The sequence below is a fragment of the Heloderma suspectum genome, chromosome 2, assembly GCF_057233095.1.
Source record: "Heloderma suspectum isolate Gila_16-S chromosome 2, 16-S_ref, whole genome shotgun sequence".
NCBI classification, from domain to species: Eukaryota; Metazoa; Chordata; class Lepidosauria; order Squamata; family Helodermatidae; genus Heloderma; species Heloderma suspectum.
In genome coordinates this window covers 9,139,760-9,148,184 of record NC_139459.1, presented here as the reverse complement: position 1 = coordinate 9,148,184, position 8,425 = coordinate 9,139,760, and the positions used below count along the sequence as shown (strand labels likewise).

The 8,425-nt window shown below is 43.1% G+C and overlaps 1 long non-coding RNA gene across 1 annotated transcript; it reads right to left on the bottom strand.

The window, feature by feature from the left end:
• Positions 1–2,667: 2,667 nt before the first annotated feature.
• LOC146351912 (uncharacterized) lies at positions 2,668–5,965 on the bottom strand. Its single transcript, XR_014787334.1, has 4 exons — positions 5,615–5,965; positions 5,260–5,529; positions 4,817–4,855; positions 2,668–2,933 (listed from the first exon to the last, which is right to left on the bottom strand). It is a non-coding gene; the product is annotated as an uncharacterized LOC146351912 (long non-coding RNA).
• Between the last annotated feature and the right edge of the window lie 2,460 nt (positions 5,966–8,425).

Here is an 8,425-nt window from a genome sequence, read left to right as displayed (position 1 = left end):
CCCTTTCAGTATAAACCATTCCATTTCACTAGCCTAGAAAAGCCTACTCAAAGCTATTAGTAGGAACAATAACGCCATTTTGTCTGCCCCAATCCAAAGGTTCCATGAACCTTGTATTCTCATGTGTGTTTTTAAAATATTTCATACTCTCACCCTACCTATTCAACCTGTATGCAGAACACATCATGCGACGTGTTGGGCTTGATGAAGCCAAGGCTGGAGTTCAAATCGCTGAAAGAAACATTAACAATCTCCGATATGTAGATGATACCACTTTGATGGCTGAAAGTGAGGAGGAGCTGAGGAACCTCATGACAAATGTGAAAGAAGAAAGTGCAAAAGCTGGGTTGCAGTTCAACCTCAAAAAAGCCAAGATTATGGCAACCAGCTTGATTGAGAACTGGCAAATAGAGGGAGAAAACGTGGAGGCAGTGACAGACTTTGTCTTTCTAGGCGCAAAGATTACTGCAGACGCTGACTGCAGCCAAGAAATCAGAAGACGTTTATTTCTTGGGAGGACAGCAATGACAAATCTTGATAAAATAATGAAGAGCAGAGACATCACACTGACAACAAAGGTCCGCATAGTTCAAGCAATGGTATTCCCCGTAGTAACCTATGGCTGCGAGAGGTGGACCATAAGGAAGGCTGAGCGAAGGAAGATATATGCTTTTGAACTGTGGTGCTGGAGGAAAATTCTGAGAGTGCCTTGGACTGCCAGAAGATCAAACCAGTCCATCCTCCAGGAAATAAAGCCAGATTGCTCACTTGAGGGAATGATATGAAAGGCAACACTGAAGTACTTTGGCCACATCATGAGAAGACAGGATACCCTGGAGAAGATGCTGATGCTAGGGAAAGTGGAAGGCAAAAGGAAGAGGGGCCAACCAAGGGCAAGGTGGATGGATGATATTCTGGAGGTGATGGACTCGACCTTGGGGAAGCTGGGGGTGGCGACGGCTGACAGGAAGATCTGGCGTGGGCTGGTCCATGAAGTCACAAAGAGTCGGAAGCGAATAAACAACAAACTGCTCATCTACCTTCATGAGCTTTTCATCCTAATCTTTTTTTCCCCTCTTTAAGTGTATATATAGGAGTTAGAGGTGTGGGAAGAAGACTAAGCAAATAACTTGCAAAAGATCTGAACAATCAGAACAAGCACTCTTTCTCTCCCCCCGCCCCCTCAGCTCTTTTGCTCATTCTGCACTATGAAGATATATTAGGGTGCGATCCTATGGAGATAGATACCAGCCTCCTCTTCTCCATGCTCTGGCCACCCTGTATTTTCAGCTAGATGCACAATTTTGTGCACAATTTTGTGCATCTAGCAGGGGATTTTGGAGCAGGAATGGAGAGGCTGTGCAGGACATAGGAAGCCTCAAAAAAAATTGCATGCAGACAAATTTGGGACTTAGATCCACACTCTGCCACTGGCAACTAGGGATGTAAGAACTCACCCTAGTTCAGTTTCTTCGGGCACTCACCAAAGCAGTGCCCATGCTCGCACCCCCCCGAACCTGTGTTCAGGCCACCCACGAGTTCGGTGAGTCCCCCAGGCTCACCACGAACCTGTTTGGTGAGCGCCGCCATTTTTGCGCCTTTGATTTCTGTACAAAACAGGAAGTTAAAAAACGCGCATATCCAATAAGCACAGTTTGGAGCTGGGAAAGCTGAATAAGCACAATATTAGAGGGATTATACCTCTAATATTGCACGTATTTAGCTTTCCCAGCTCCAAACTGTGCATATTTGAATATGCACATTTTTTAACTTCCTGTTTTGCACAGAAATCAAAGCTGTGAAAATGGCGTCGCTCACCAAACCAGATCGCAGTGAGTACTGGGGAGTGCGAGCAGGCATGAGCAGGGGGTGAACAAGGGCAGCATCTCAGTGAGTGCAGTTCAGGGGTCGCGGGCGGGGGCTGCCTGATGAATTCCCAAACCCAGTTGGGCGCCCGCAACATCCCTACTGGCGACCATCCAGCTCCAAGGCAGTGGCGAAGCTGCAAATAAGATGAGCATAGGATACCATGCCATATGCATATTATCTAAATAACATGTCTGTTGAGGGTGTGACCCTTAATGGCTGTAATTAGGATGTATGAAAATTATGTTCTCATTTGCAAATCATGTGAACCTGTTGCATTTGCAACCTTGAACATGAGCAGGATGACAATTCTAGGATTTTTTTTTTTTTTTTTGCAATTTCCCAAACTTGTGTTCGTATTTGAAAGTGCAACTTTGTGCAAGTGCTTACTTCCAAAAATGCATTTGCACAAGTGCACATCCCCCCCTTCCAAATCTGTTTTTTTATGATTTAGCCTATGGGAAAGTATACATTTTGGGTGCACACTTTTAAAATGCACCTTTTTCCCAAATAGGGGTGGGGGGGGGAAAGACACTTGTGTTCAGGAATGCAAATGAGGTGAAAAGAGCTTTGAGGAGCAGCACCACATATCTGGCCATCTCTAGCGTTGATTTCCTGGCCTTTTGGGATTTGAGTAAGAAAGGAAAGCCCTTAATACAGCGTGTTTTGCCGAAAGGGTTTTTTGTTGCTGTAGTTTATTAAATATCCTCTATCTTCAACTTGGTTCTGGCCTGTGGTTAAAGCAAATAAAAACTAACTGAACAGAATTAGTTAATTAATTAATTAATCAATCAATCAATTAAATTCTCAAGCCCGGAAAATTAAATTTAAATAATAATAATAATAATAATAGCAGCCATATTCAGCTGTGCTTCTCTGTAGCTTTTGTCTTGAATGTGGCTGACTCTCTTATCTTCCAATATGTTAGGCTGGTTCTGGGTCTCTTTCCCCTTCCGAATGAGTGGTGCAATAGTCTGACACTTGTATCTTTCATTCCAGATTCCTTGGTTTTGTTGCTGTCTGGATTGAGCTGTTCACTTTGGAATTGATATATTATTTGTTCTTTTCTGAAAGAAAAGAAAAGAAATTGGAACAGGGTGTAAATAAAGCACACATTTGTACACATAAATGTGCAATCTCTCTCTCTCTCTCTCTCTCTCTCTCTGTCTCTCTCTCTCTCATACTTGCAAATGCACACCTAGAAATCATTATACAAAATGGCCAAGGCAAATAGAGGAAAATAATTATTGCAGTTGATGGAGCAGAAACCCCATTACAGCTAAATTCTACTTCACAATACACAGTCCTGCCAGTTCAGAAGTAAATGCATTTTTCAGCATCTGTAACACACTTTATTAAATTAAGTTTTAAAATAATTCATTCCCCCTCCCCTTTCTATCTCTTCTTGAGTTTTGTGGTCATTATTTCTATTTTTTTTAATGCTTTCTCATGACTTTGTGTTGCAGTTAATTTTGAATGGGGAAAAGAAAAGAAAAAATAGCCATGTTTGGCTGCAGCCTAACAATTCCTTAATCTGAAGTAGTGTGGTATGTTTCCCCAGGAAGGCAAAGTTTCAGTTCTAAGAATGTGCAAAACCTCTTCCTTTCCCCCCACATTTTTTTATCTCATGCTCTTTGGATACCAACAGAAACTCTGCACGGTGTCTCAAATACCCTTGCTTTTAGCAGAAGCCACTGTGGTGTAATAGTTAGAGGGCTGGAATCTGACTGGGGAGACACAGAGGTACAAACCCCCACTTAGTCATGAAGCTCACTAGGTGACCTTGGACCAGTTACTATTTCTCCACATAATCTGCCACACAGGGTTGTTGTTACATGTGGTTAGAACCATATGGGAGAAACATATTTCCTCCCATGACTCCTTTGGGGGAAAGGTATGAGATAAAACTAACCAATACATAAAAATAGGGAGGGGCACCATAACCCCCCCCCCACTGGAATGGTGCAATATCTGGGGAACTGTGGGGAAATAAAATGGTGGCTGCCAAGAAACAAGAGATGACCACTGAAATCAGCTCTGCTTTTGCTGTCACCACCAACTTGCTAAAAGCAAGTAAAAGAAAGGTCTGAAAAACAATGATAATTTGAGTAAGGAAACACATGCAATCCCAAAACTGAATAGTAAAATTAATGTAATTTTGCTAAGTGATTAACAACATCTATGTTAAAAAAAAAAATACAATGAAAATATGGGTGGGTTGAAATTGTTTGGTATTAACCATTTCATCCCTGAAACAATGCATTTTTGGTGGCCAAAATAGAGCTGTGTTTGCAGGAGGGATCAAGAAATACCCTGAAACATTGGAGTAGATAGCTTAATTTTCCTTGTTGCTTGTCATGCCTTCTAACATTCAAGATTTAAAAGTACTCTTTCGGGGGGGTGTCCTTTTAAAGCTTGGGTTTTTAATTTTATTTTAAAGACCCAGCAGGCAGTAAAACAAGGTAAGACCCTTCAAAAGATCTCAGTGAATTTATCTGACCCCCAGATAAATAGTCAAAAGTGCCACCTGTTTGCTCTACCCCTAAGTAAGGCAACAGAACAGGGAGGACATTTCCAGATGATCTCTACCTTATGATAACAAATGGAATAATAAAATGATGCATTTTTCTCTTACACATCTACAACATTTTGTTTCAAATAGGGATGGGCAAATCTGTTGGATTTGCTTTCTCCTGCATTCAGTTAAAAAAACACACACAACACAAATACCAAAATTTTCGTAAATTCTTATCAAAACCCACACTGAAACAAAATCCTCACCCATCTGTCCTGGCCAAATTCAATAGGGGCAACTTCTCTCAGAATGGAGAGGATCAGCTTGCAGTTAAGAGGAGTTTGTCAGAAAAAAGAGGTGGCAACACTAATTCAGCATTAATACGGTCAAACACAAAGGTAATTTGCAACTTATTACCATCCCCATAGACATAGCTTCAAGAAGAGTCCAAAAGTGCAGGCAGCCATGTCAGTCCTAGGGATGTGCAAATCAGAAATAATTGAGCTCACCAACGTTCTCCAAATTCCATCTTGAAACTAATTCCAGCTTGACTTGAGTCCATATCAGATTACAAGATATTTTTCCTCTGCACAAAAATCTGTGCATATTTTCATGTGTATTTTTTCCCAATGTACCCATCAATTGTGCAGATGTCTGAAGTGTGCACAATCTTCTCCCATTGATTAAAGCGTATTTGTGTGCATTTTTCAAATGCATGCATACTGTCAAATGCATTTCTTTTGCAAGCTCAGAACTAGGGATGTGCAAACTCAACCCCGTCTGGGTTCTCTGGATGCCCACGCAGCCCCTGCCCCCACTTGCCAGTCCCCGGACCACACTCCAGCCCCTCCCATGCTTGGTGAGCAGCCTGCACTCACCTCAGCAACGTCAAGCTCTGCAGTCACCTTTTTTTAAAAAAATGGCCATCGCAAAAATGCACATGCTTTTGTATACTCGAAAATGTGGATGTTAGCTGATAAAGTTTGGCATGAGATACTTCCTATTCCATCAGATTATTTACTTGATATTGAGCAAGCATTTCGTGTGCCAAATGCTAAAGGGACTGATTACACGATCATAGCTCAATTTGCAAAAGTCTCCACAAAGAACTATATCCTGCATTTGGCAAGGGAGGCTGGAAGCTTTTCCTGGAAACAAGATAAAGTTATGTTATTTCCAGGCTACATCAAAGAGGTGATGAATAAAAGATAGGGGTGCATGAAAGTCACTTACCTGGTCTCGCAGCTTGCTTCGCGGTGGGGGGAGGCGCTTCGCTGCTCCCCCCGAAGTTCAGGCCGGGGGGGGAGGCTTCCCACCTCCCCGGCCGAAATTCAGGCCAGGGAGAAGCGCCCCGTCTCCCCGGCCACGAACTTCAAAAGAAAAAAAAAGAAAAAAACGCCCCTGTGATAGGCTACGTAACGATTAACGTAGCCTATCACGGCTAGATCTGCAAAGTCAGCCGCGATAGGCTACGTTAATCGTCACGTAGCCTCTCACGGGTGACTTTGAAAAAAAAAAAAAAAGCACGTACGCAAATGGCGGCCCCCATGGGGAGCTGCCATTCGCGTTCCTTATTTGGTCCCTGTAGTCTACGTAAAGATTTACGTAGACTACGGCAAAAATAAGGGCAACACTATTTGTGTTGTCCTTATTTTCGCCATAGTCTACATAAATCTTTACATAGACTACAGGGACCAAATAAGGAACGTGAATGGCGGCTCCCTATGGGGGCCACCATTTGCGTACGTGCTTTTTTTTTTTTTTTTCAAAGTCACCCGTGAGAGGCTACGTGACGATTAACGTAGCCTATCACGGCTGACTTTGCAAATCTAGCTGTGATAGGCTACGTTAATCATTACGTAGCCTATCACAGGGGCGTGTTTGTTTGTTTTTTTACTTTGTTTGTAATGGCGGCGGCAGCAGCCGGTCGAAAGACCGGCTGCCGCCCCCGCCCCTGACGAAGACCTGCCGAACCGCCACTGGGACCCGCCGCTGGGAGGGACATTTGTGACAGGTAAGTCCCATCCCGGGGGGGGCGGGGGGCAGGGGGGCGGAGAAGTTCTCCCCGAACAACCTTCGGAGGACCGAATGCGTTGGCGCTCGGCCCCCCGAAGTTTCGGGGAGAAATTCTCCTCCATCCCTAAAAAAGGCAATTTATCAAAGCAAAGAATATGGCAAAACAAATGAACTTACAATATTACTTAAAATATCCTGCTACACTTTGTATTGTGTCTGAAGGTCAGATGAAGAAGTTTCTAAATCATGAAATGGTGGAGGCTTGGCTTAATGTAAAAATGCATGAGAATTCTGTTACAACCCCATGAACTGGAATCTTTAAACAAGCTTTGTTAACTGTTTGTGTTTAATCTACATGATCCAGGCTAATTCAGAAGATAAGTGATTATATTTATATTGGTTTACTCTCTTTCATCTTTTATTTTTTCTTGCTTTTCTGTATATATATTTTATTTTAAAATAGATAATATATCTACTATAAAATATATTACTGACTGTTGAAGGTATATATTAAGTTTTATTATTATATAATACTATATTATTATTATTATTATTATTATTATTATTACTAATAATACAGGCTTTGGGGAATGAATTGTAGATCTGTTTGATATTAGGGATGTACGAAAGTCACCTTTTCACGGAATTGATTCGTGGTGGGGTAGAGGCGCTCCGTCCCTCCCCCCGGAGTCCTCAACAGGGGGGGAGGTGATCCAGTCCTCCCCCCTGGAATCCTGTCTGGCCGGCTCCGCTCCATGGCAGCTCCGTGGAGCTGCAGGCCAGGCCCGTCTGCAGCCAGAGTTCCGGCCACGGACGGGCTGCTGCAGACACAAATGGCGGCCGCCATAGCGGCCGCCATTAGCATCCAGCCAGGCTGCCATGATAGGCTACGTAAGTATTTACGTAGCCTATCACAGCTGGGCAAAAAGAACAAAAACAAAACACCAGCGTACGCAAATGGCAGCGGCTATGGCGGCCACCATTTTCATTCCCTATTTTTTGCTGTTTTAGCTTACGTAAATATTTACGTAGGCTAAAGTGGCAGGGGAAAAAAGGAACGCAAATAGCATGCGCTACGCTATTTGCTTTCCCCATTTTTTCACTGTAATAGCCTACGTAAATATTTACGTAGACTAAAATGGCGAAAAATAGGGAACACAAATGGCGGCCGCCGTAGCCGCCGCCATTTGCGTACGCCATTTTTTTTTGGCTTGGCTTGCTGTGATAGGCTACGTAAATACTTACGTAGCCTATCACGGCAAAGACCAGGATGCAAATGGCAGCCATGGCAGCCAGTCAAAAGACCAGCCACTTCTGCTGCCGCCGCCGAAGCCACCGCCGTCCAGAAAATCCAGTCCAGGTAAGCCTCGTCCTGGGGGGAATCCGCGGGGGAGGTGGGGGGGCAGGCCATTCCATCACAGACCTTGGGGGGCCGAATTCCAGTGCATTCGGCCTCACTGAAATCCGTGGTGGAATTCTCCGCCATCCCTATTTGATATAAGATTGATGATAGGATATAGAAATGTAAGGTTGTATGTTTATTAAACTGTAAGATTGTTAAGGTTATAACTTATAGGTATAGTTTTTAAAATAGAATGGCATCGGAGGCCGGGGGTGTTGGGGTTTAAACTCAATTCTTTAAGGGGGGCGGGAGAGGGAGAGGAGGAGGAAAGGGGAGGGAATTTCCTTTTTTCTTCACTTCCTTTCCTCCTCCCTTTTCCTTCCCCCCTTTTTTTCCTCTTTTTTTCTTCTCTCTTTGTTACTGTGGTGTCCTCATCAGAACATTGTACTGTTGGGAAATTGAAGTATTGATTAGGTTGTTGGTAATGTTTGTTTATTTCATTATAAAAATAAAGTAAATAAAAATATATTCAAAAAAAGAAAAGAAACTATGGATGTTGGTGAACGTGCATATTCTTTTGTGTGAAATGCACATTTTTGCAAAGGCGCACATTAGTGTGTCTGTGTGAAAATGTGCTTTTTCAGAAAATGCGCATTTTCCCGCATACACAAGATGCGCATTTGCAA